At 28.5% G+C, this 27857-nt stretch overlaps 1 protein-coding gene across 1 annotated transcript in view; it reads right to left on the reverse strand.

The window, feature by feature from the left end:
* LOC134722369 (DNA polymerase III PolC-type-like) overlaps positions 1-27857 on the reverse strand; it is a 45120-nt gene that overhangs the window by 12793 nt on the left and 4470 nt on the right. The window lies entirely within an intron of this gene.

The raw sequence follows: 27857 nt of genomic DNA on the forward strand, positions 1-27857 counted from the left end.
GATATAAACATTGACAATAGCTACAGATCAGACCATTCACCAGTAATTTCGACTTTGAAAATGAATGAGTTTATAAGTCTCCTTCAAGATACTGAATATGTAAAATTTATAAAAAAAACAATTATTAGCACAGTGCAGTGCTAGGTTATTGCAGAGATGCTTTAAACAGTAAAATTGATGATTTTGATATACAATTTACAATCAGTGACCAATTATTTTTTTTGAACCACTTCTCAATGAGGTCAGAGTTAAGAATATTTCTTATTTGACATTTGAATGTCTGCTTGATAATGTACTTTAATTTCCCGTTAACGGTACGGTCACAGGGTTGAAGCTCTTCTGTTGTACTTGGGGGAACAAACACTGTACGAATACAGTTTTTGTGAAGCAGTGCAAGAAAGTCCTTGTCTTGATGTGCCTTAAAGACATCGAATATGGCTAATGCATGTGCCTTGCTTCTCCCGGAACGTTTAATTTCTTTACAAACTTTGTCAAAATAATGTATCAATACTGATTTCGCGTATTCTATCATCGTAACACTTGTAGACCAGTGATTCTCAGAATGCGTTACGTTCCAGTCTTTAGGAAATGTGTATGAAGGATGACATCTATCAGTTGTACCCTTGTAAATTATTTGAAACGAAAGTAATGCACCCGTCAGGGAAATTCCTACCACACCCGTTATTTCTCTTTAATTATCTAATGCAACGATACTACAATCTTTTGATCCCTTTTCTTCTAATGTCCATTCACTTGTAAAAACCATTTTAAGACCTGTCTGGTCAAAGTTTATAACCAGTTCATGTGGAATGTTATACTCGTCAACACATTTTGTAATTTTCTTCAAATATTCCGCCTTTAAGTTTTCAAAATCAACCGTTAACTTTCTTGCCGTTTTTGTCCCTTTTCTTTTGACTAATTTTGTTCTACTCACAAGTGATCTTGCATATTCGCGACTTACATCTAAATGTCCTCTGTTTTCAACAAGTAAAGCACGGTTTTCAGCTCTAACTATACCACGGGCGCTAGCAACAACTATAGTCGAATTGAAAACCCCACCAGCAGCCCGTGAATTTTTCACAAACATTTTAACTCTGTCATCAAGTTTATCTTCCAACATCAGTGGCCTACCTCGAACTTTTGGTTTTTATTGAATAGTAGATAGTACTATGATGTTAGATGGTCTACCTATTGAAACATCATTGGTATAATTAGTTTTTATTGTGTAGTAAGACAGTACTATAAAGTTAGATGGTCTATCTATTGAAACATGCTTGGTATAATTGGTTTTTATTGTGTAGTAAGATAGTACTATAATGTTAGATGGTCTATCTATTGGAACATGCTTGGTATAATTGGTTTTTATTGTGTAGTAAGATAGTACTATAATGTTAGATAGTCTATCTATTGAAACATGCTTGGTATAATTGGTTTTTATTGTGAAGTAAGATAGTACTATAATGTTAGATGTTCTATCTATTGAAACATGCTTGGTATACTTGGTTTTTATTATGTAGTAAGATAGTACTATACTGTTAGATGGTCTATCTATTGAAACATGCTTGGTATAATTAGTTATTATTGTGTAGTAAGATACATGTAGTACTATAATGTTAGATGGTCTATCTATTGAAACATGTTTGGTATGATTGGTTTTTATTGTGTAGTAAGATAGTACTATAATGTTAGACAGTCTATCTATAGAAACATGCTTGGTATAATTGGTTTTTATTGTGTAGTTATATAGTACTTTAATGTTAGATGTTCTATCTATTGAAACATGCTTGGTAAAATTGGTTTTTATTGCATAGTAAGATAGTACTATAATGTTAGATGGTCTATCTATTGAAACATGCTTGGTTTAATTGGTTTTTATTGTGTAGTAAGATAGTACTATAATGTTAGATGGTCTTTCTATTGAAACATGCTTGGTATAATTGGTTTTCATTGAATAGTAAGATAGTACTTTAATGTTAGATGTTCTATCTATTGAAACTTCCTTGGTAAAAATGTTTGTAATTGCATAGTAAGATAGTACTATAATGTTAGATGGTCTATCTTTTGGAACATGCTTAGTAATTGGTTTTTATTGTGTAGTAAGATAATACTATGATATTAGATGTTCTATCTATTGAAACATGCTTGGTATAAATGGTTTGTATTGCATAGTAAGATAGTACTATGATGTTAGATGGTCTATCTATTGAAACATGCTTGGTATAATTAGATTTTAGTGTGTAGTAAAATAGTACTATAATGTCAGATGGTCTATCTATTGGAACATGCTTGGTATAATTGGTTTTTATTGTGTAGTAAGATAATACTATGGTATTAGATGTTCTATCTTTTGAAACATGCTTGGTATAAATGGTTTGTATTGCATAGTAAGATAGTGCTATAATGTTAGATGGTCTATCTTTTGGAACATGCTTGGTATAATTGGTTTTTATTGTGAAGTAAGATAATACTATGATATTAGATGTTCTATCTATTGAAACATGCTTGGTATAAATGGTTTGTATTGCATAGTAAGATAGTACTATAATGTTAGATGGTCTATCTATTGAAACATGCTTGGTATAATTGGTTTTTATTGTGTAGTAAGATAGTACTATAATGTTAGATGGTCTATCTATAGAAACATGCTTGGTATAATTGGTTTTTATTGTGTAGTTAGATAGTACTATAATGTTAGATGTTCTATCTATTGAAACATGCTTGGTCAAATTGGTTTTTATTGCATAGTAAGATAGTTCTATAATGTTAGATGGTCTATCTATTGAAACATGCTTGGTTTAATTGGTTTTTATTGTGTAGTAAGATAGTACTATTATGTTAGATGGTCTATCTATTGAAACATGTTTGGTATAAATGGTTTTTATTGTGTAGTAAGATAGTACTATAATGTGAGATGGTGAATCTATTGAAACATGTTTGGTATAATTGGTTTTTTTTGTGTAATACGATAGTACTATAATATTAGATATTCTATCTGTTGAAACTTGCTTGGTATAATTGGTTTTTAGTGTGTAGTAAAATAGTACTATGATGTTAGATGGTCTATCTATTGAAACATGCTTGGTATAATTGGTTTTTATTGTGTAGTAAGATGATACTATAATGTTAGATGTTCTATCTATTGACACATGCTTGGTATTATGGTTTTTTATTGTGTAGTAAGATAGTACTATAATGTTAGATGTTCTATTTATTGAAACATGCTTGGTATAATTGGTTTTTATTGCATAGTTAGATAGAACTATAATGTTAGATGTTCTATCTATTGAAACATGCTTGGTATAATTGGTTTTTATTGTGTAGTAAGATAGTACTATAATGTTAGATGGTCTATCTATTGAAACATGCTTGGTATAAATGGTTTGTATTGCATAGTAAGATAGTACTATAATGTTAGATGGTCTATTTATTGAAACATGCTTGGTATAATTGGTTTCTATTGTGTAGTAAGATAGTACTATAATGTTAGATGGTCTATCTATTGAAACATGTTTGGTATAAATGGTTTTTATTGTGTAGTAAGATAGAACTATAATGTGGGATATTCTATCTATTGAAAATTGCTTGGTATAATTGGTTTTTATTGAATAGTAAGAAAGTACTATGATGTAAGATGTTCTATCTATAGAAACATGCTTGGTATAAATTGTTTGTATTGCACAGTAAGATAGTACTATAATGTTAGATGGTCTATCTATTGAAACGTGTTTGGTATAATTGGTTTTTTTTGTGTAGTAAGGTAGTACTATAATGTTAGACGGTCTTTCTATAGAAACATGCTTGGTATAATTGGTTTTTATTGCACAGTAAGATAGTACTATAATGTTAGATGGTCTCTCTATTGAAACATGCTTGGTATAATTAGATTTTAGTGTGTAGTAAAATAGTACTATAATGTCAGATGGTCTATCTATTGGAACATGCTTGGTATAATTGGTTTTTATTGTGTAGTAAGATAATACTATGATATTAGATGTTCTATCTATTAAAACATGCTTGGTATAATTAGATTTTAGTGTGTAGTAAGATAGTACTATAATGTTAGATGGTCTTTCTATTGAAACATGCTTGGTATAATTGGTTTTCATTGAATAGTAAGATAGTACTTTAATGTTAGATGTTCTATCTATTGAAACTTCCTTGGTAAAAATGTTTGTAATTGCATAGTAAGATAGTACTATAATGTTAGATGGTCTATCTTTTGGAACATGCTTAGTAATTGGTTTTTATTGTGTAGTAAGATAATACTATGATATTAGATGTTCTATCTATTGAAACATGCTTGGTATAAATGGTTTGTATTGCATAGTAAGATAGTACTATGATGTTAGATGGTCTATCTATTGAAACATGCTTGGTATAATTAGATTTTAGTGTGTAGTAAAATAGTACTATAATGTCAGATGGTCTATCTATTGGAACATGCTTGGTATAATTGGTTTTTATTGTGTAGTAAGATAATACTATGGTATTAGATGTTCTATCTTTTGAAACATGCTTGGTATAAATGGTTTGTATTGCATAGTAAGATAGTACTATAATGTTAGATGGTCTATCTTTTGGAACATGCTTGGTATAATTGGTTTTTATTGTGTAGTAAGATAATACTATGATATTAGATGTTCTATCTATTGAAACATGCTTGGTATAAATGGTTTGTATTGCATAGTAAGATAGTACTATAATGTTAGATGGTCTATCTATTGAAACATGCTTGGTATAATTGGTTTTTATTGTGTAGTAAGATAGTACTATAATGTTAGATGGTCTATCTATAGAAACATGCTTGGTATAATTGGTTTTTATTGTGTAGTTAGATAGTACTATAATGTTAGATGTTCTATCTATTGAAACATGCTTGGTCAAATTGGTTTTTATTGCATAGTAAGATAGTTCTATAATGTTAGATGGTCTATCTATTGAAACATGCTTGGTTTAATTGGTTTTTATTGTGTAGTAAGATAGTACTATTATGTTAGATGGTCTATCTATAGAAACATGTTTGGTATAAATGGTTTTTATTGTGTAGTAAGATAGTACTATAATGTGAGATGGTGAATCTATTGAAACATGTTTGGTATAATTGTTTTTTTTTGTGTAATACGATAGTACTATAATATTAGATATTCTATCTGTTGAAACTTGCTTGGTATAATTGGTTTTTAGTGTGCAGTAAAATAGTACTATGATGTTAGATGGTCTATCTATTGAAACATGCTTGGTATAATTGGTTTTTATTGTGTAGTAAGATGATACTATAATGTTAGATGTTCTATCTATTGACACATGCTTGGTATTATGGTTTTTTATTGTGTAGTAAGATAGTACTATAATGTTAGATGTTCTATTTATTGAAACATGCTTGGTATAATTGGTTTTTATTGCATAGTTAGATAGAACTATAATGTTAGATGTTCTATCTATTGAAACATGCTTGGTATAATTGGTTTTTATTGTGTAGTAAGATAGTACTATAATGTTAGATGGTCTATCTATTGAAACATGCTTGGTATAAATGGTTTGTATTGCATAGTAAGATAGTACTATAATGTTAGATGGTCTATTTATTGAAACATGCTTGGCATAATTGGTTTCTATTGTGTAGTAAGATAGTACTATAATGTTAGATGGTCTATCTATTGAAACATGTTTGGTATAAATGGTTTTTATTGTGTAGTAAGATAGAACTATAATGTGGGATATTCTATCTATTGAAAATTGCTTGGTATAATTGGTTTTTATTGAATAGTAAGAAAGTACTATGATGTTAGATGTTCTATCTATAGAAACATGCTTGGTATAAATTGTTTGTATTGCACAGTAAGATAGTACTATAATGTTAGATGGTCTATCTATTGAAACGTGTTTGGTATAATTGGTTTTTATTGTGTAGTAAGGTAGTACTATAATGTTAGACGGTCTTTCTATAGAAACATGCTTGGTATAATTGGTTTTTATTGCACAGTAAGATAGTACTATAATGTTAGATGGTCTCTCTATTGAAACATGCTTGGTATAATTAGATTTTAGTGTGTAGTAAAATAGTACTATAATGTCAGATGGTCTATCTATTGGAACATGCTTGGTATAATTGGTTTTTATTGTGTAGTAAGATAATACTATGATATTAGATGTTCTATCTATTAAAACATGCTTGGTATAAATGGTTTGTATTGCATAGTAAGATAGTACTATAATGTTAGATGGTCTATCTATTGAAACATGCTTGGTATAATTGGTTTTTATTGTGTAGTAAGATAATACTATGATATTAGATGTTCTATCTATTGAAACATGCTTGGTATAAATGGTTTGTATTGCATAGTAAGATAGTACTATAATGTTAGATGGTCTATCTATTGAAACATGCTTGGTATAATTGGTTTTTATTGTGTAGTAAGATAGTACTATAATGTTAGATGGTCTATCTATAGAAACATGCTTGGTATAATTGGTTTTTATTGTGTAGTTAGATAGTACTATAATGTTAGATGTTCTATCTATTGAAACATGCTTGGTCAAATTGGTTTTTATTGCATAGTAAGATAGTTCTATAATGTTAGATGGTCTATCTATTGAAACACGCTTGGTTTAATTGGTTTTTATTGTGTAGTAAGATAGTACTATTATGTTAGATGGTCTATCTATTGAAACATGTTTGGTATAAATGGTTTTTATTGTGTAGTAAGATAGTACTATAATGTGAGATGGTGAATCTATTGAAACATGTTTGGTATAATTGTTTTTTTTTGTGTAATACGATAGTACTATAATATTAGATATTCTATCTGTTGAAACTTGCTTGGTATAATTGGTTTTTAGTGTGTAGTAAAATAGTACTATGATGTTAGATGGTCTATCTATTGAAACATGCTTGGTATAATTGGTTTTTATTGTGTAGTAAGATGATACTATAATGTTAGATGTTCTATCTATTGACACATGCTTGGTATTATGGTTTTTTATTGTGTAGTAAGATAGTACTATAATGTTAGATGTTCTATTTATTGAAACATGCTTGGTATAATTGGTTTTTATTGCATAGTTAGATAGAACTATAATGTTAGATGTTCTATCTATTGAAACATGCTTGGTATAATTGGTTTTTATTGTGTAGTAAGATAGTACTATAATGTTAGATGGTCTATCTATTGAAACATGCTTGGTATAAATGGTTTGTATTGCATAGTAAGATAGTACTATAATGTTAGATGGTCTATTTATTGAAACATGCTTGGCATAATTGGTTTCTATTGTGTAGTAAGATAGTACTATAATGTTAGATGGTCTATCTATTGAAACATGTTTGGTATAAATGGTTTTTATTGTGTAGTAAGATAGAACTATAATGTGGGATATTCTATCTATTGAAAATTGCTTGGTATAATTGGTTTTTATTGAATAGTAAGAAAGTACTATGATGTTAGATGTTCTATCTATAGAAACATGCTTGGTATAAATTGTTTGTATTGCACAGTAAGATAGTACTATAATGTTAGATGGTCTATCTATTGAAACGTGTTTGGTATAATTGGTTTTTATTGTGTAGTAAGGTAGTACTATAATGTTAGACGGTCTTTCTATAGAAACATGCTTGGTATAATTGGTTTTTATTGCACAGTAAGATAGTACTATAATGTTAGATGGTCTCTCTATTGAAACATGCTTGGTATAATTAGATTTTAGTGTGTAGTAAAATAGTACTATAATGTCAGATGGTCTATCTATTGGAACATGCTTGGTATAATTGGTTTTTATTGTGTAGTAAGATAATACTATGATATTAGATGTTCTATCTATTAAAACATGCTTGGTATAAATGGTTTGTATTGCATAGTAAGATAGTACTATAATGTTAGATGGTCTATCTATTGAAACATGCTTGGTATAATTGGTTTTTATTGTGTAGTAAGATAATACTATGATATTAGATGTTCTATCTATTGAAACATGCTTGGTATAAATGGTTTGTATTGCATAGTAAGATAGTACTATAATGTTAGATGGTCTATCTATTGAAACATGCTTGGTATAATTGGTTTTTATTGTGTAGTAAGATAGTACTATAATGTTAGATGGTCTATCTATAGAAACATGCTTGGTATAATTGGTTTTTATTGTGTAGTTAGATAGTACTATAATGTTAGATGTTCTATCTATTGAAACATGCTTGGTCAAATTGGTTTTTATTGCATAGTAAGATAGTTCTATAATGTTAGATGGTCTATCTATTGAAACACGCTTGGTTTAATTGGTTTTTATTGTGTAGTAAGATAGTACTATTATGTTAGATGGTCTATCTATTGAAACATGTTTGGTATAAATGGTTTTTATTGTGTAGTAAGATAGTACTATAATGTGAGATGGTGAATCTATTGAAACATGTTTGGTATAATTGGTTTTTTTTGTGTAATACGATAGTACTATAATATTAGATATTCTATCTGTTGAAACTTGCTTGGTATAATTGGTTTTTAGTGTGTAGTAAAATAGTACTATGATGTTAGATGGTCTAACTATTGAAACATGCTTGGTATAATTGGTTTTTATTGTGTAGTAAGATGATACTATAATGTTAGATGTTCTATCTATTGACACATGCTTGGTATTATGGTTTTTTATTGTGTAGTAAGATAGTACTATAATGTTAGATGTTCTATTTATTGAAACATGCTTGGTATAATTGGTTTTTATTGCATAGTTAGATAGAACTATAATGTTAGATGTTCTATCTATTGAAACATGCTTGGTATAATTGGTTTTTATTGTGTAGTAAGATAGTACTATAATGTTAGATGGTCTATCTATTGAAACATGCTTGGTATAAATGGTTTGTATTGCATAGTAAGATAGTACTATAATGTTAGATGGTCTATTTATTGAAACATGCTTGGTATAATTGGTTTCTATTGTGTAGTAAGATAGTACTATAATGTTAGATGGTCTATCTATTGAAACATGTTTGGTATAAATGGTTTTTATTGTGTAGTAAGATAGAACTATAATGTGGGATATTCTATCTATTGAAAATTGCTTGGTATAATTGGTTTTTATTGAATAGTAAGAAAGTACTATGATGTTAGATGTTCTATCTATAGAAACATGCTTGGTATAAATTGTTTGTATTGCACAGTAAGATAGTACTATAATGTTAGATGGTCTATCTATTGAAACGTGTTTGGTATAATTGGTTTTTATTGTGTAGTAAGGTAGTACTATAATGTTAGACGGTCTTTCTTTAGAAACATGCTTGGTATAATTGGTTTTTATTGTGTAGTAAGATAGTACTATAATGTTAGATGGTCTATCTATTGAAACATGCTTGGTATAAATGGTCTGTATTACATAGTAAGATAGTACTATAATGTTAAATGGTCTATTTATTGAAACATGCCTGGTGTAATGGGTTTTGATTGTGTAGTAAGATAGTACTATAATGTGAGATGGTCAATCTATTGAAACATGTTTGGTATAATTGGTTTTTATTGTGTAGTAAGATAGTACTTTAATGTTAGATGGTCTATCTATTGAAACATGCTTGGTTTAACTGGTTTTTATTGTGTAGTAAGATAGTACTATAAAGATAGATGGTCTATCTATAGAAACATGCTTGGTATGATTGGTTTTTATTGTGTAGTAAGATAGTACTATAATGTTAGGTGGTCTATCTATTGAAACATATTTGGTATAAATGGTTTTTATTGTGTAGTACGATAGGACTATAATGTGAGATGGTCAATCTAATGAAACATGTTTGGTATAATTGGTTTTTATTGTGTAGTAAGATAGTACTATAATGTTGGATATTCTATCTATTGAAACTTGGTTGGTATAATTGGTTATTATTGTGTAGTAAGATAGTACTATAATGTTAGATGGTCTATCTATTGAAACATGTTTGGTATAAATGGTTTTTATTGTGTAGTACGATAGCACTATAATGTGAGATGGTCAATCTATTGAAACATGTTTGGTATAATTGGTTTTTATTGTGTAGTAAGATAGTACTATAAAGATAGATGGTCTATCTATAGAAACATGCTTGGTATGATTGGTTTTTATTGTGTAGTAAGATAGTACTATAATGTTAGATGGTCTATCTATTGAAACATATTTGGTATAAATGGTTTTTATTGTGTAGTAAGATAGTTCTATGATGTTAGATGTTCTATCTATTGAAACATGCTTGATATAATGGGTTTTTATACGACCGCAAATTTTGAAAAAATTTTCGTCGTATATTGCTATCACGTTGGCGTCGTCGTCGTCGTCGTCGTCGTCGTCGTCGTCGTCGTCGTCGTCGTCCGAATACTTTTAGTTTTCGCACTCTAACTTTAGTAAAAGTGAATAGAAATCTATGAAATTTTAACACAAGGTTTATGACCATAAAAGGAAGGTTGGTATTGATTTTGGGAGTTTTGGTCCCAACATTTTAGGAATTAGGGGCCAAAAAGGGCCCAAATAAGCATTTTCTTGGTTTTCGCACTATAACTTTAGTTTAAGTTAATAGAAATCTATGAAATTTTGACACAACGTTGATGACCACAAAAGAAAGGTTGGGATTGATTTTGGGAGTTTTTGTTTTAACAGTTTAGGAATTAGGGGCCAAAAAAGGGCCCAAATAAGCATTATTCTGGGTTTTCGCACAATAACTTTAGTTTAAGTAAATAGAAATCAATGAAAAATAAACATAATGTTTATGACCACAAAAGGAAGATTGGTATTGATTTTGGGAGTTTAGGTCCCAACAGTTTAGGAATTAGGGACCAAAAAGGGACCCAAATAAGCATTTTTCTTGGTTTTCGCACCATAACGTTAGTATAAGTAAATAGAAATCTATGAAATTTATACACAAGGTTAATGACCATAAAAGAAAAGTTGGTATTGATTTTGGGAGTTTTGGTCCCAACAGTTTAGGAAAAAGGGGCCCAAAGGGTCCAAAATTAAACTTTGTTTGATTTCATCAAAATTGAATAATTGGGGTTCTTTGATATGCCTAATCTAACTGTGTATGTAGATTCTTAACTTTTGGTCCCGTTTTCAAATTGGTCTCCATTAAGGTCCAAAGGGTCCAAAATTAAACTTAGTTTGATTTTAACAAAAATTGAATCCTTGGGATTCTTTGATATGCTGAATCTAAAAATGAACTTAGATTTTTTATTATTGGCCCAGTTTTCAAGTTGGCCCAAATTGGGGTCCAAAATTAAACTTTTTTGATTTCATCAAAAATTGAATAAATGGGGTTCTTTGATATGCCAAATCTAACTGTGTATGTAGATTCTTCATTTTTGGTCCCGTTTTCAAATTGGCCTACATTAAGGTCCAAAGAGTCCAAAATTAAACTAAGTTTGATTTTAACAAAAATTAAATTCTTGGGCCTCTTTGATATGCTGAATCTAAACATGTACTTAGATTTTTGATTATGGACCCAGTTTTCAAGTTGGTCCAAATCAGGATCTAAAATTATTATATTAAGTATTGTGGAATAGCAAGTCTTTTCAATTGCACAGTATTGTGCAATGGCAAGAAATATCTAATTTCACAATATTGTGAAATAGCAATTTTTTTTTTAATTAGAGTTATCTTTCTTTGTCCAAAATAGTTAGCAAGAAATATCTTATTGCAATTTTTTTTTTGATTGGAGTTATCTTTCTTTGTCCAGAATCAACTTAAATCTTTGTTATATACAATATACAATGTATATTCACTTTTTACTACCAACTGATAAATTTAAATAATCTTTACCATTCAGTGATAACAAGCAGTTTTTTTACATTTTATTTAGTTTATTTTATGATGTATTTAAATGAGTAGTTATTGTTGCAAACTCCATTAGAATATTTTAATTGAGATTAGTTTTGGAATAAGGGAAAGGGGGATGTGATTAAAAAATTGGGTTCAATTTTTCTCATTTGAAATTTCATAAATAAAAAGAAAATTTCTTCAAACATTATTTTGAGAGGATTAATATTGAACAGCATAGCAGCATAGTGAATTTCTCTTAGAGAAAACAAAAATTTTAAGTTCATTAGAACACATTCATTCTGTGTCAGAAACCTATGCTGTGTCAACTATTTAATCACAATCCAAATTTAGAGCTGAATCCAGCTTGAATGTTGTGTCCATACTTGCCCCAACCGTTCAGGGTTCAACCTCTGCGGTCGTATAAAGCTACGCCCTGCGAAGCATCTGGTTATTGCATAGTAAGATAGTACTATAATGTTAGATGGTCTATCTATTGAAACATGCTTGGTATAATTGGTTTTTATACGACCGCAAATTTTGAAAAAATTTTCGTCGTATATTGCTATCACGTTGGCGTCGTCGTCGTTGTCGTCGTCGTCGTCGTCGTCGTCCGAATACTTTTAGTTTTCGCACTCTAACTTTAGTAAAAGTTAATAGAAATCTATGAAGTTTTAACACAAGGTTTATGACCACAAAAGGAAGGTTGGTATTGATTTTGGGAGTTTAGGTCCCAACATTTTAGGAATTAGGGGCCAAAAAGGGCCCAAATAAGCATTTTCTTGGTTTTCGCGCTATAACTTTAGTTAAAGTTAATAGAAATCTATGAAATTTTTGACACAAGGTTTATGACCACAAAAGAAAGGTTGGGATTGATTTTGGGAGTTTTGGTTTCAACAGTTTAGGAATTAGGGGCCAAAAAAGGGCCCAAATAAGCATTATTCTTGGTTTTCGCACAATAACTTTAGTTTAAGTTAATAGAAATCAATGAAATTTAAACACAATGTTTATGACCACAAAAGGAAGGTTGGTATTGACTTTGGGAGTTGAGGTCACAACAGTTTATGAATTAGGGGCCAAAAAGGGGCCCAAATAAGCATTATTCTTGGTTTTCGCACAATAACTTTAGTTTAAGTTAATAGAAATCAATGAAATTTAAACACAATGTTTATGACCACAAAAGGAAGGTTGGTATTGACTTTGGGAGTTGAGGTCACAACAGTTTAGGAATTAGGGGCCAAAAAGGGACCCAAATAAGCATTTTTCTTGGTTTTCGCACCATAACTTTAGTATAAGTAAATAGAAATCTATGAAATTTAAACACAAGGTTTATGACCATAAAAGGAAGGTTGGTATTGATTTTGGGAGTTTTGGTCCTAACAGTTTAGGAAAAAGGGGCCCAAAGGGTCCAAAATTAAACTTTGTTTGATTTCATCAAGAATTGAATAATTAAGGTTCTTTGATATGCGGAATCTAACTGTGTATGTAGATTCTTAATTTTTGGTCCCATTTTCAAAATTGGTTTACATTAAGGTCCAAAGGGTCCAAAATTAAACTTAGTTTGATTTTGACAAAAAATTAATCGGTTGGGTTCTTTGATATGCTGAATCTAAAAATGTATTTAGATTCTTGATTATTGGCCCAGTTTTCAAGTTGGTCCAAATCGGGATCCAAAATTAAACATTGTTTGATTTCATTAAAAATTGAATAAATGGGGTTCTTTGATATGCCGAATCTAACTGTGTATGTAGATTCTTCATTTTTGGTCCTGTTTTCAAATTGGTCTACATTAAAGTCCAAAGGGTCCAAAATTAAACTTAGTTTGATTTTAACAAAAATTGAAATCTTGGGGTTCTTTGATATGCTGAATCCAAATATGTACTTAGATTTTTGATTATGGGCCCAGTTTTCAAGTTGGTCCCAATCAGGATCTAAAATATTATATTAAGTATTGTGCAATAGCAAGTCTTTTCAATTGCACAGTATTGCACAATGGCAAGAAATATCTAATTGCACAATATTGTGAAATAGCAATATTTTTTTTTAATTAGAGTTATCTTTCTTTGTCCAGAATAGTAAGCAAGAAATATCTAATTGCACAATATTGTGAAATAGCAATATTTTTTTTTTAATTGGAGTTATCTTTCTTTGTCCAGAATCAACTCAAATCTTTGTTATATACAATGTATATTCACTTTTTACTACCAACTGATAAATTAAAATAATAACATTCAGTGATAACAAGCAGTTTTTTTACATCTTAATATTTTATGATGTATTTAAATGAGTAGTTATTGTTGCAAACTCCATTAGAAATTTAATTGAGATTAATTTGGAATAAGGGAAAGGGGGATGTGATTAAAAAAATTGGGTTCAATTTTCTCATTTGAAATGAAATTTCATAAATAGAATGAAAATTTCTTCAAACATTTTTTTGAGAGGATTAATATTCAACAGCATAGTGAATTGCTCTAAGAGAAAACTAAAATTTTAAGTTCATTAGAACACATTCATTCTGTGTCAGAAACCTATGCTGTGTCAACTATTTAATCACAATCCAAATTTAGAGCTGAATCCAGCTTGAATGTTGTGTCCATACTTGCCCCAATCGTTCAGGGTTCAACCTCTGCGGTCGTATAAAGCTACGCCCTGCGGAGCATCTGGTTATTGTGTAGTAAGATAGTACTATAATGTTAGATGGTCTATCTATTGAAACATGTTTGGTATAAATGGTTTTTATTGTGTAGTACGATAGCACTATAATGTGAGATGGTCAATCTATTGAAACGTGTTTGGTATAATTGGTTTTTATTGTGTAGTAAGATAGTACTATAATGTTAGACGGTCTATCTATAGAAACATGCTTGGTATATTTGGTTTTTATTGCGTAGTTAGATAATACTATAATGTTAGATGTTTATCTATTGAAAAAGGCTTGGTAAAATTGGTTTTTATTGCATAGTACGATAGTACTATAATGTAAGATGGTCTATTTATTGAAACATGCTTGGTTTAATTGGTTTTTATTGTGAAGTTAGATAGTACTATAATGTTAGATGGTCTATCTGTAGAAATATGCTTGGTATAATTGGTTTGTATTGTGTAGTAAGATAGTACTATAATGTTAGATGGTCTATCTATTGAAACATGCTTGGTATAATTGGCTTTTATTAAATAGTAAGATAGTACTTTAATGTTAGATGTTCTATCTATTGAAACATCCTTGGTAAAAATGTTTTTTATTGCATAGTAAGATAGTACTATAATGTAAGATGGTCTATCTTTTGGAACATGCTTGGTATAATTGGTTTTTATTTTGTAGTAAGATAGTACTATGCTATTAGATGTTCTATCTATTGAAACATGCTTGGTATAAATGGTTTGTATTTCATAGTAAGATAGTACTATAATGTTAGATGGTCTATCTATTGAAACATGCTTGGTATAATTGGTTTTTATTGTGTAGTAAGATAGTACTATAATGTTAGACGATCTATCTATACAAACATGCTTGGTATAAATGGTTTTTATTGTGTAGTTAGATAGTACTATAATGTAAGATGGTCTATTTATAGAAATATGCTTGGTATAATTGGGTTTTATTGTGTAGTAAGATAGTACTATAATGTTAGATGGTCTATCTATTGAAACATGTTTGTATACTAGTAATTGGTTTTTATTGTGTAGTAAGATAGTAGTATAATGTGAGATGGTCTATCTATTAAATCATGTTTGGTATAGATGGTTTTTATTGTGTAGTAAGATAGTACTATAATGTTAGATATTCTATCTATTGAAAATTGCTTGGTATAATTGGTTTTTATTGTGTAGTAAGATAGTACTATAATGTGAGATGGTCTATCTATTGAAACATGCTTGGTATAATTGGTTTTTATTGAATAGTAAGATAGTACTATGATATCAGATGTTCTATCTATTGAAACATGCTTGGTATAATTGGTTTTTATTGTGTAGTAAGATAGTACTATAATGTTAGATGGTCTATCTATTGAAACATGTTTGGTATAAATGGTTTTTATTGTGTAGTACGATAGCACTATAATGTGAGATGGTCAATCTATTGAAACATGTTTGGTATAATTGGTTTTTATTGTGTAGTAAGATAGTACTATAATGTTAGACGGTCTCTCTATAGAAACATGCTTGGTATATTTGGTTTTTATTGTGTAGTTAGATAATACTATAATGTTAGATGTTTATCTATTGAAAAAGGCTTGGTAAAATTGGTTTTTATTGCATAGTACGATAGTACTATAATGTTAGATGGTCTATTTATTGAAACATGCTTGGTTTAATTGGTTTTTATTGTGTAGTTAGATAGCACTATAATGTTAGATGGTCTATCTGTAGAAATATGCTTGGTATAATTGGTTTGTATTGTGTAGTAAGATAGTACTATAATGTTAGATGGTCTATCTATTGAAACATGCTTGGTATAATTGGCTTTTATTGAATAGTAAGATAGTACTTTAATGTTAGATGTTCTATCTATTGAAACATCCTTGGTAAAAATGGTTTTTATTGCATAGTAAGATAGTACTATAATGTAAGATGGTCTATCTTTTGGAACATGCTTGGTATAATTGGTTTTTATTGTGTAGTAAGATAGTACTATAATGTTAGATGGTCTATCTATTGAAACATGTTTGGTATAAATGGTTTTTATTGTGTAGTACGATAGCACTATAATGTGAGATGGTCAATCTATTGAAACATGTTTGGTATAATTGGTTTTTATTGTGTAGTAAGATAGTACTATAATGTTAGACGGTCTATCTATAGAAACATGCTTGGTATATTTGGTTTTTATTGTGTAGTTAGATAATACTATAATGTTAGATGTTTATCTATTGACAAAGGCTTGGTAAAATTGGTTTTTATTGCATAGTACGATAGTACTATAATGTTAGATGGTCTATTTATTGAAACATGCTTGGTTTAATTGGTTTTTATTGTGTACTTAGATAGTACTATAATGTTAGATGGTCTATCTGTAGAAATATGCTTGGTATAATTGGTTTGTATTGTGTAGTAAGATAGTACTATAATGTTAGATGGTCTATCTATTGAAACATGCTTGGTATAATTGGCTTTTATTGAATAGTAAGATAGTACTTTAATGTTAGATGTTCTATCTATTGAAACATCCTTGGTAAAAATGGTTTTTATTGCATAATAAGATAGTACTATAATGTAAGATGGTCTATCTTTTGGAACATGCTTGGTATAATTGGTTTTTATTTTGTAGTAAGATAGTACTATGCTATTAGATGTTCTATCTATTGAAACATTCTTGGTATAAATGGTTTGTATTTCATAGTAAGATAGTACTATAATGTTTGATGGTCTATCTATTGAAACATGCTTGGTATAAATGGTTTGTATTTCATAGTAAGATAGTACTATAATGTTAGATGGTCTATCTATTGAAACATGCTTGGTATAAATGGTTTTTATTGTGTAGTTAGATAGTACTATAATGTAAGATGGTCTATTTATAGAAATATGCTTGGTATAATTGGTTTTTATTGTGTAGTAAGATAGTACTATAATGTTAGATGGTCTATCTATTGAAACATGTTTGTATACTAGTAATTGGTTTTTATTGTGTAGTAAGATAGTAGTATAATGTGAGATGGTCTATCTATTAAATCATGTTTGGTATAGATGGTTTTTATTGTGTAGTAAGATAGTACTATAATGTTAGATATTCTATCTATTGAAAATTGCTTGGTATAATTGGTTTTTATTGTATAGTAAGATAGTACTATAATGTGAGATGGTCTATCTATTGAAACATGCTTGGTATAATTGGTTTTTATTGAATAGTAAGATAGTACTATGATATCAGATGTTCTATCTATTGAAACATGCTTGGTATAATTGGTTTTTATTGTGTAGTAAGATAGTACTATAATGTTAGATGGTCTATCTATTGAAACATGTTTGGTATAAATGGTTTTTATTGTGTAGTACGATAGCACTATAATGTGAGATGGTCAATCTATTGAAACATGTTTGGTATAATTGGTTTTTATTGTGTAGTAAGATAGTACTATAATGTTAGACGGTCTCTCTATAGAAACATGCTTGGTATATTTGGTTTTTATTGTGTAGTTAGATAATACTATAATGTTAGATGTTTATCTATTGAAAAAGGCTTGGTAAAATTGGTTTTTATTGCATAGTACGATAGTACTATAATGTTAGATGGTCTATTTATTGAAACATGCTTGGTTTAATTGGTTTTTATTGTGTAGTTAGATAGCACTATAATGTTAGATGGTCTATCTGTAGAAATATGCTTGGTATAATTGGTTTGTATTGTGTAGTAAGATAGTACTATAATGTTAGATGGTCTATCTATTGAAACATGCTTGGTATAATTGGCTTTTATTGAATAGTAAGATAGTACTTTAATGTTAGATGTTCTATCTATTGAAACATCCTTGGTAAAAATGGTTTTTATTGCATAGTAAGATAGTACTATAATGTAAGATGGTCTATCTTTTGGAATATGCTTGGTATAATTGGTTTTTTATTGTGTAGTAAGATAGTACTATAATGTTAGCTGGTCTATCTATTGAAACATGTTTGGTATAAATGGTTTTTATTGTGTAGTACGATAGCACTATAATGTGAGATGGTCAATCTATTGAAACATGTTTGGTATAATTGGTTTTTATTGTGTAGTAAGATAGTACTATAATGTTAGACGGTCTATCTATTGAAACATGCTTGGTTTAATTGGTTTTTATTGTGTACTTAGATAGTACTATAATGTTAGATGGTCTATCTGTAGAAATATGCTTGGTATAATTGGTTTGTATTGTGTAGTAAGATAGTACTATAATGTTAGATGGTCTATCTATTGAAACATGCTTGGTATAATTGGCTTTTATTGAATAGTAAGATAGTACTTTAATGTTAGATGTTTTATCTATTGAAACATCCTTGGTAAAAATGGTTTTTATTGCATAGTAAGATAGTACTATAATGTAAGATGGTCTATCTTTTGGAACATGCTTGGTATAATTGGTTTTTATTTTGTAGTAAGATAGTACTATGCTATTAGATGTTTTATCTATTGAAACATGCTTGGTATAAATGGTTTGTATTTCATAGTAAGATAGTACTATAATGTTTGATGGTCTATCTATTGAAACATGCTTGGTATAATTGGTTTTTATTGTGTAGTAAGATAGTACTATAATGTTAGACGGTCTATCTATACAAACATGCTTGGTATAAATGGTTTTTATTGTGTAGTTAGATAGTACTATAATGTAAGATGGTCTATTTATAGAAATATGCTTGGTATAATTGTTTTTTATTGTGTAGTAAGATAGTACTATAATGTTAGATGGTCTATCTATTGAAACATGTTTGGTATAATTGGCTTTTATTGAATAGTAAGATAGTACTTTAATGTTAGATTATCTATCTGTTGACACATGCTTGGTATAATTGATTTTTTTTTATTGTGTTGTAAGATAGTACTATAATGTTAGATGTTCTATTTATTGAAACATGCTTGATATAATAGGTTTTTATTGCATAGTTAGATAGTACTATAATGTTAGATGTTCTATCTATTGAAACATGCTTGGTATAATTGGTTTTTATTCTGTAGTATGATAGTACTTTGATGTTAGATGGTCTATCTATTGAAACATGTTTGGTATAATTGGTTTTTATTGTGTATTGAGATAGTACTATAATGGTAGATGTTCTATCTATTGAAACATGCTTGGTATAATTGTTTTTTTTTTTTGAATAGTAAGATAGTACTATGATATCAGATGTTCTATCTATTGAAACATGCTTGGTATAATTGGTTTTTATTGTGTAGTAAGATAGTACTATAATGTTAGATGGTCTATCTTTAGAAACATGCTTGGTATAAGTGGTTTTTATTGTGTAGTAAGATAGTACTATGATGTTAGATGGTCTATCTATTGAAACTTGCTTGGTATAATTGGTTTGTATTGCACAGTAAGATAGTACTATACTGTTAGATGGTCTATCTATTGAAACATGCTTGGTATAATTGGTTTTTATTGTGTAGTAAGATAGTACTATAATGTTAGATGGTCTATCTATTGAAACATGCTTGGTATAATTGGTTTTTATTGTGTAGTAAGATAGTATTATAATGTTAGGTGTTCTATCTATTGAAACTTGCTTGGTAAAATTGGTTTTTATTGTGTAGTAAGATAGTACTATAATGTAAGATGGTCTATCTATAGAAATATGCTTGGTATAATTGGTTTTTATTGTGTAGTAAGATAGTACTAAAATGTTAGATGGTCTATCTATTGAAACATGCTTGGTATAATTGGTTTTTATTGTGTAGTTAGATAGTACTATAATGTGAGATGGTCTATCTATTAAATCATGTTTGGTATAGATGGTTTTTATTGTGTAGTAAGATAGTACTATAATGTTAGATGGTATATCTATAGAAATATGCTTGGTATAATTGGTTTTTATAGTGTAGTAAGATAGTACTATAATGTTAGATGGTCTATCTATTGAAACATCCTTGGTAAAAATGGTTTTTATTGCATAATAAGATAGTACTATAATGTAAGATGGTCTATCTTTTGGAACATGCTTGGTATAATTGGTTTTTATTTTGTAGTAAGATAGTACTATGCTATTAGATGTTCTATCTATTGAAACATGCTTGGTATAAATGGTTTGTATTTCATAGTAAGATAGTACTATAATGTTTGATGGTCTATCTATTGAAACATGCTTGGTATAAATGGTTTGTATTTCATAGTAAGATAGTACTATAATGTTTGATGGTCTATCTATTGAAACATCCTTGGTAAAAATGGTTTTTATTGCATAATAAGATAGTACTATAATGTAAGATGGTCTATCTTTTGGAACATGCTTGGTATAATTGGTTTTTATTTTGTAGTAAGATAGTACTATGCTATTAGATGTTCTATCTATTGAAACATGCTTGGTATAAATGGTTTGTATTTCATAGTAAGATAGTACTATAATGTTTGATGGTCTATCTATTGAAACATGCTTGGTATAAATGGTTTGTATTTCATAGTAAGATAGTACTATAATGTTAGATGGTCTATCTATTGAAACATGCTTGGTATAAATGGTTTTTATTGTGTAGTTAGATAGTACTATAATGTAAGATGGTCTATTTATAGAAATATGCTTGGTATAATTGGTTTTTATTGTGTAGTAAGATAGTACTATAATGTTAGATGGTCTATCTATTGAAACATGTTTGTATACTAGTAATTGGTTTTTATTGTGTAGTAAGATAGTAGTATAATGTGAGATGGTCTATCTATTAAATCATGTTTGGTATAGATGGTTTTTATTGTGTAGTAAGATAGTACTATAATGTTAGATATTCTATCTATTGAAAATTGCTTGGTATAATTGGTTTTTATTGTGTAGTAAGATAGTACTATAATGTGAGATGGTCTATCTATTGAAACATGCTTGGTATAATTGGTTTTTATTGAATAGTAAGATAGTACTATGATATCAGATGTTCTATCTATTGAAACATGCTTGGTATAATTGGTTTTTATTGTGTAGTAAGATAGTACTATAATGTTAGATGGTCTATCTATTGAAACATGTTTGGTATAAATGGTTTTTATTGTGTAGTACGATAGCACTATAATGTGAGATGGTCAATCTATTGAAACATGTTTGGTATAATTGGTTTTTATTGTGTAGTAAGATAGTACTATAATGTTAGACGGTCTCTCTATAGAAACATGCTTGGTATATTTGGTTTTTATTGTGTAGTTAGATAATACTATAATGTTAGATGTTTATCTATTGAAAAAGGCTTGGTAAAATTGGTTTTTATTGCATAGTACGATAGTACTATAATGTTAGATGGTCTATTTATTGAAACATGCTTGGTTTAATTGGTTTTTTATTGTGTAGTTAGATAGCCACTATAATGTTAGATGGTCTATCTGTAGAAATATGCTTGGTATAATTGGTTTGTATTGTGTAGTAAGATAGTACTATAATGTTAGATGGTCTATCTATTGAAACATGCTTGGTATAATTGGCTTTTATTGAATAGTAAGATAGTACTTTAATGTTAGATGTTCTATCTATTGAAACATCCTTGGTAAAAATGGTTTTTATTGCATAGTAAGATAGTACTATAATGTAAGATGGTCTATCTTTTGGAATATGCTTGGTATAATTGGTTTTTTATTGTGTAGTAAGATAGTACTATAATGTTAGCTGGTCTATCTATTGAAACATGTTTGGTATAAATGGTTTTTATTGTGTAGTACGATAGCACTATAATGTGAGATGGTCAATCTATTGAAACATGTTTGGTATAATTGGTTTTTATTGTGTAGTAAGATAGTACTATAATGTTAGACGGTCTATCTATTGAAACATGCTTGGTTTAATTGGTTTTTATTGTGTACTTAGATAGTACTATAATGTTAGATGGTCTATCTGTAGAAATATGCTTGGTATAATTGGTTTGTATTGTGTAGTAAGATAGTACTATAATGTTAGATGGTCTATCTATTGAAACATGCTTGGTATAATTGGCTTTTATTGAATAGTAAGATAGTACTTTAATGTTAGATGTTCTATCTATTGAAACATCCTTGGTAAAAATGGTTTTTATTGCATAGTAAGATAGTACTATAATGTAAGATGGTCTATCTTTTGGAACATGCTTGGTATAATTGGTTTTTATTTTGTAGTAAGATAGTACTATGCTATTAGATGTTTTATCTATTGAAACATGCTTGGTATAAATGGTTTGTATTTCATAGTAAGATAGTACTATAATGTTTGATGGTCTATCTATTGAAACATGCTTGGTATAATTGGTTTTTATTGTGTAGTAAGATAGTACTATAATGTTAGACGGTCTATCTATACAAACATGCTTGGTATAAATGGTTTTTATTGTGTAGTTAGATAGTACTATAATGTAAGATGGTCTATTTATAGAAATATGCTTGGTATAATTGTTTTTTATTGTGTAGTAAGATAGTACTATAATGTTAGATGGTCTATCTATTGAAACATGTTTGGTATAATTGGCTTTTATTGAATAGTAAGATAGTACTTTAATGTTAGATTATCTATCTGTTGACACATGCTTGGTATAATTGATTTTTTTTTATTGTGTTGTAAGATAGTACTATAATGTTAGATGTTCTATTTATTGAAACATGCTTGATATAATAGGTTTTTATTGCATAGTTAGATAGTACTATAATGTTAGATGTTCTATCTATTGAAACATGCTTGGTATAATTGGTTTTTATTCTGTAGTATGATAGTACTTTGATGTTAGATGGTCTATCTATTGAAACATGTTTGGTATAATTGGTTTTTATTGTGTATTGAGATAGTACTATAATGGTAGATGTTCTATCTATTGAAACATGCTTGGTATAATTGTTTTTTTTTTTTGAATAGTAAGATAGTACTATGATATCAGATGTTCTATCTATTGAAACATGCTTGGTATAATTGGTTTTTATTGTGTAGTAAGATAGTACTATAATGTTAGATGGTCTATCTTTAGAAACATGCTTGGTATAAGTGGTTTTTATTGTGTAGTAAGATAGTACTATGATGTTAGATGGTCTATCTATTGAAACTTGCTTGGTATAATTGGTTTGTATTGCACAGTAAGATAGTACTATACTGTTAGATGGTCTATCTATTGAAACATGCTTGGTATAATTGGTTTTTATTGTGTAGTAAGATAGTACTATAATGTTAGATGGTCTATCTATTGAAACATGCTTGGTATAATTGGTTTTTATTGTGTAGTAAGATAGTATTATAATGTTAGGTGTTCTATCTATTGAAACTTGCTTGGTAAAATTGGTTTTTATTGTGTAGTAAGATAGTACTATAATGTAAGATGGTCTATCTATAGAAATATGCTTGGTATAATTGGTTTTTATTGTGTAGTAAGATAGTACTAAAATGTTAGATGGTCTATCTATTGAAACATGCTTGGTATAATTGGTTTTTATTGTGTAGTTAGATAGTACTATAATGTGAGATGGTCTATCTATTAAATCATGTTTGGTATAGATGGTTTTTATTGTGTAGTAAGATAGTACTATAATGTTAGATGGTATATCTATAGAAATATGCTTGGTATAATTGGTTTTTATAGTGTAGTAAGATAGTACTATAATGTTAGATGGTCTATCTATTGAAACATGCTTGGTATAATTGGTTTTTATTGTGTAGTAAGATAGTATTATAATGTTAGGTGTTCTATCTATTTAAACTTGCTTGGTATAATTGGTTTTTATTGTGAAGTAAGATAGTACTATAATGTTAGATGGTCTATCTATTGAAACATGCTTGGTATAATTGGTTTTTATTGTGTAGTAAGATAGTACTATAATGTTAGACGGTCTATCTATACAAACATGCTTGGTATAAATGGTTTTTATTGTGTAGTTAGATAGTACTATAATGTTAGATGGTCTATTTATAGAAATATGCTTGGTATAATTGTTTTTTATTGTGTAGTAAGATAGTACTATAATGTTAGATGGTCTATCTATTGAAACATGTTTGGTATAATTGGCTTTTATTGAATAGTAAGATAGTACTTTAATGTTAGATTATCTATCTGTTGACACATGCTTGGTATAATTGATTTTTTTTTATTGTGTTGTAAGATAGTACTATAATGTTAGATGTTCTATTTATTGAAACATGCTTGATATAATAGGTTTTTATTGCATAGTTAGATAGTACTATAATGTTAGATGTTCTATCTATTGAAACATGCTTGGTATAATTGGTTTTTATTCTGTAGTATGATAGTACTTTGATGTTAGATGGTCTATCTATTGAAACATGTTTGGTATAATTGGTTTTTATTGTGTATTGAGATAGTACTATAATGGTAGATGTTCTATCTATTGAAACATGCTTGGTATAATTGGTTTTTTTTTGCATAGTAAGATAGTACTATGATATCAGATGTTCTATCTATTGAAACATGCTTGGTATAATTGGTTTTTATTGTGTAGTAAGATAGTACTATAATGTTAGATGGTCTATCTTTAGAAACATGCTTGGTATAAGTGGTTTTATTTGTGTAGTAAGATAGTACTATGATGTTAGATGGTCTATCTATTGAAACTTGCTTAGTATAATTGGTTTGTATTGCACAGTAAGATAGTACTATACTGTTAGATGGTCTATCTATTGAAACATGCTTGGTATAATTGGTTTTTATTGTGTAGTAAGATAGTACTATAATGTTAGATGGTCTATCTATTGAAACATGCTTGGTATAATTGGTTTTTATTGTGTAGTTAGATAGTACTATAATGTGAGATGGTCTATCTATTAAATCATGTTTGGTATAGATGGTTTTTATTGTGTAGTAAGATAGTACTATAATGTTAGATGGTATATCTATAGAAATATGCTTGGTATAATTGGTTTTTATAGTGTAGTAAGATAGTACTATAATGTTAGATGGTCTATCTATTGAAACGTGCTTGGTACAATTGGTTTCAATTGTGTAGTAAGATAGTATTATAATATTAGTTGTTCTATCTATTGAAACTTGCTTGGTATAATTCGTTTTTATTGTGTAGTAAGATAGTACTATGATGTTAGATGGTCTATCTATTGAAACTTGCTTGGTATAATTGGTTTGTTTTGCATAGTAAGATAGTACTATAATGTTAGATGGTCTATCTATTGAAACATGCTTGGTATAATTGGTTTTTATTGTGTAGTAAGATAGTACTATAATGTAAGTTGGTATATCTATAGAAATATGCTTGGTATAATTGGTTTTTATAGTGTAGTAAGATAGTACTATAATGTTAGATGGTCTATCTATTGAAACATGCTTGGTATAATTGGTTTTTATTGTGTAGTAAGATAGTATTATAATGTAAGGTGTTCTATCTATTGAAACTTGCTTGGTATAATTGGTTTTTATTGTGTAGTAAGATAGTACTATAATGTTAGGTGTTCTATCTATTGGAACATTCTTGGTATAATTGGTTTTTATTGTGTAGTAAGATAGTATTATAATGTTAGGTGTTCTATCTATTGAAACATGTTTGGTATAATTGGTTTTTATTGTGTAGTAAGCTAGTACTATAATGTTAGGTGTTCTATCTATTGAGACTTGCTGGGTATAATTGGTTTTTATTATGTAGTAAGATAGTACTATAATGTTAGATGGTCTATCTATTGAAACATGCTTGGTATAATTGGTTTTTATTGAATAGTAAGATAGTACTATGATATCAGATGTTCTATCTATTGAAACATGCTTGGTATAATTGGTTTTTATTGTGTAGTAAGATAGTACTATAATGTTAGATGGTCTATCTTTAGAAACATGCTTGGTATAAGTGGTTTTTATTGTGTAGTAAGATAGTACTATGATGTTAGATGGTCTATCTATTGAAACTTGCTTGGTATAATTGGTTTGTATTGCACAGTAAGATAGTACTATAATGTTAGATGGTCTATCTATTGAAACATGCTTGGTATAATTGGTTTTTATTGTGTAGTAAGATAGTACTATAATGTTAGATGGTCTATCTATAGAAATATGCTTGGTATAATTGGTTTTTATTGTGTAGTAAGATAGTACTATAATGTTAGATGGTCTATCTATTGAAACATGCTTGGTATAATTGGTTTTTATTGTGTAGTAAGATAGTTTTATAATGTTAGGTGTTCTATCTATTGAAACTTGCTTGGTAAAATTGGTTTTTATTGTGTAGTAAGATAGTACTATAATGTAAGATGGTCTATCTATAGAAATATGCTTGGTATAATTGGTTTTTATTGTGTAGTAAGATAGTACTATAATGTTAGATGGTCTATCTATTGAAACATGCTTGGTATAATTGGTTTTTATTGTGTAGTTAGATAGTACTATAATGTGAGATGGTCTATCTATTAAATCATGTTTGGTATAGATGGTTTTTATTGTGTTGTAAGATAGTACTATAATGTTAGATGGTATATCTATAGAAATATGCTTGGTATAATTGGTTTTTATAGTGTAGTAAGATAGTACTATAATGTTAGATGGTCTATCTATTGAAACATGCTTGGTATAATTGGTTTTTATTGTGTAGTAAGATAGCATTATAATGTTAGGTGTTCTATCTATTTAAACTTGCTTGGTATAATTGGTTTTTATTGTGAAGTAAGATAGTACTATAATGTTAGATGGTCTATCTATTAAATCATGTTTGGTATAGATGGTTTTTATTGTGTAGTAAGATAGTACTATAATGTTAGATGGTATATCTATAGAAATATGCTTTGTATAATTGGTTTTTATAGTGTAGTAAGATAGTACTATAATGTTAGATGGTCTATCTTTTGAAACATGCTTGGTATAATTGGTTTTTATTGTGTAGTTAGATAGTACTATAATGTGAGATGGTCTATCTATTAAATCATGTTTGGTATAGATGGTTTTTATTGTGTAGTAAGATAGTACTATAATGTTAGATGGTATATCTATAGAAATATGCTTGGTATAATTGGTTTTTATAGTGTAGTAAGATAGTACTATAATGTTAGATGGTCTATCTATTGAAACATGCTTGGTACAATTGGTTTCAATTGTGTAGTAAGATAGTATTATAATATTAGGTGTTCTATCTATTGAAACTTGCTTGGTATAATTCGTTTTTATTGTGTAGTAAGATTGTACTATGATGTTAGATGGTCTATCTATTGAAACTTGTTTGGTATAATTGGTTTGTTTTGCATAGTAAGATAGTACTATAATGTTAGATGGTCTATCTATTGAAACATGCTTGGTATAATTGGTTTTTATTGTGTAGTAAGATAGTACTATAATGTAAGTTGGTATATCTATAGAAATATGCTTGGTATAATTGGTTTTTTATAGTGTAGTAAGATAGTACTATAATGTTAGATGGTCTATCTATTGAAACATGCTTGGTATAATTGGTTTTTATTGTGTAGTAAGATAGTATTATAATGTAAGGTGTTCTATCTATTGAAACTTGCTTGGTATAATTGGTTTTTATTGT

This window comes from Mytilus trossulus, chromosome 6 (genome assembly GCF_036588685.1).
Source record: "Mytilus trossulus isolate FHL-02 chromosome 6, PNRI_Mtr1.1.1.hap1, whole genome shotgun sequence".
Lineage (NCBI taxonomy): Eukaryota > Metazoa > Mollusca > Bivalvia > Mytilida > Mytilidae > Mytilus > Mytilus trossulus.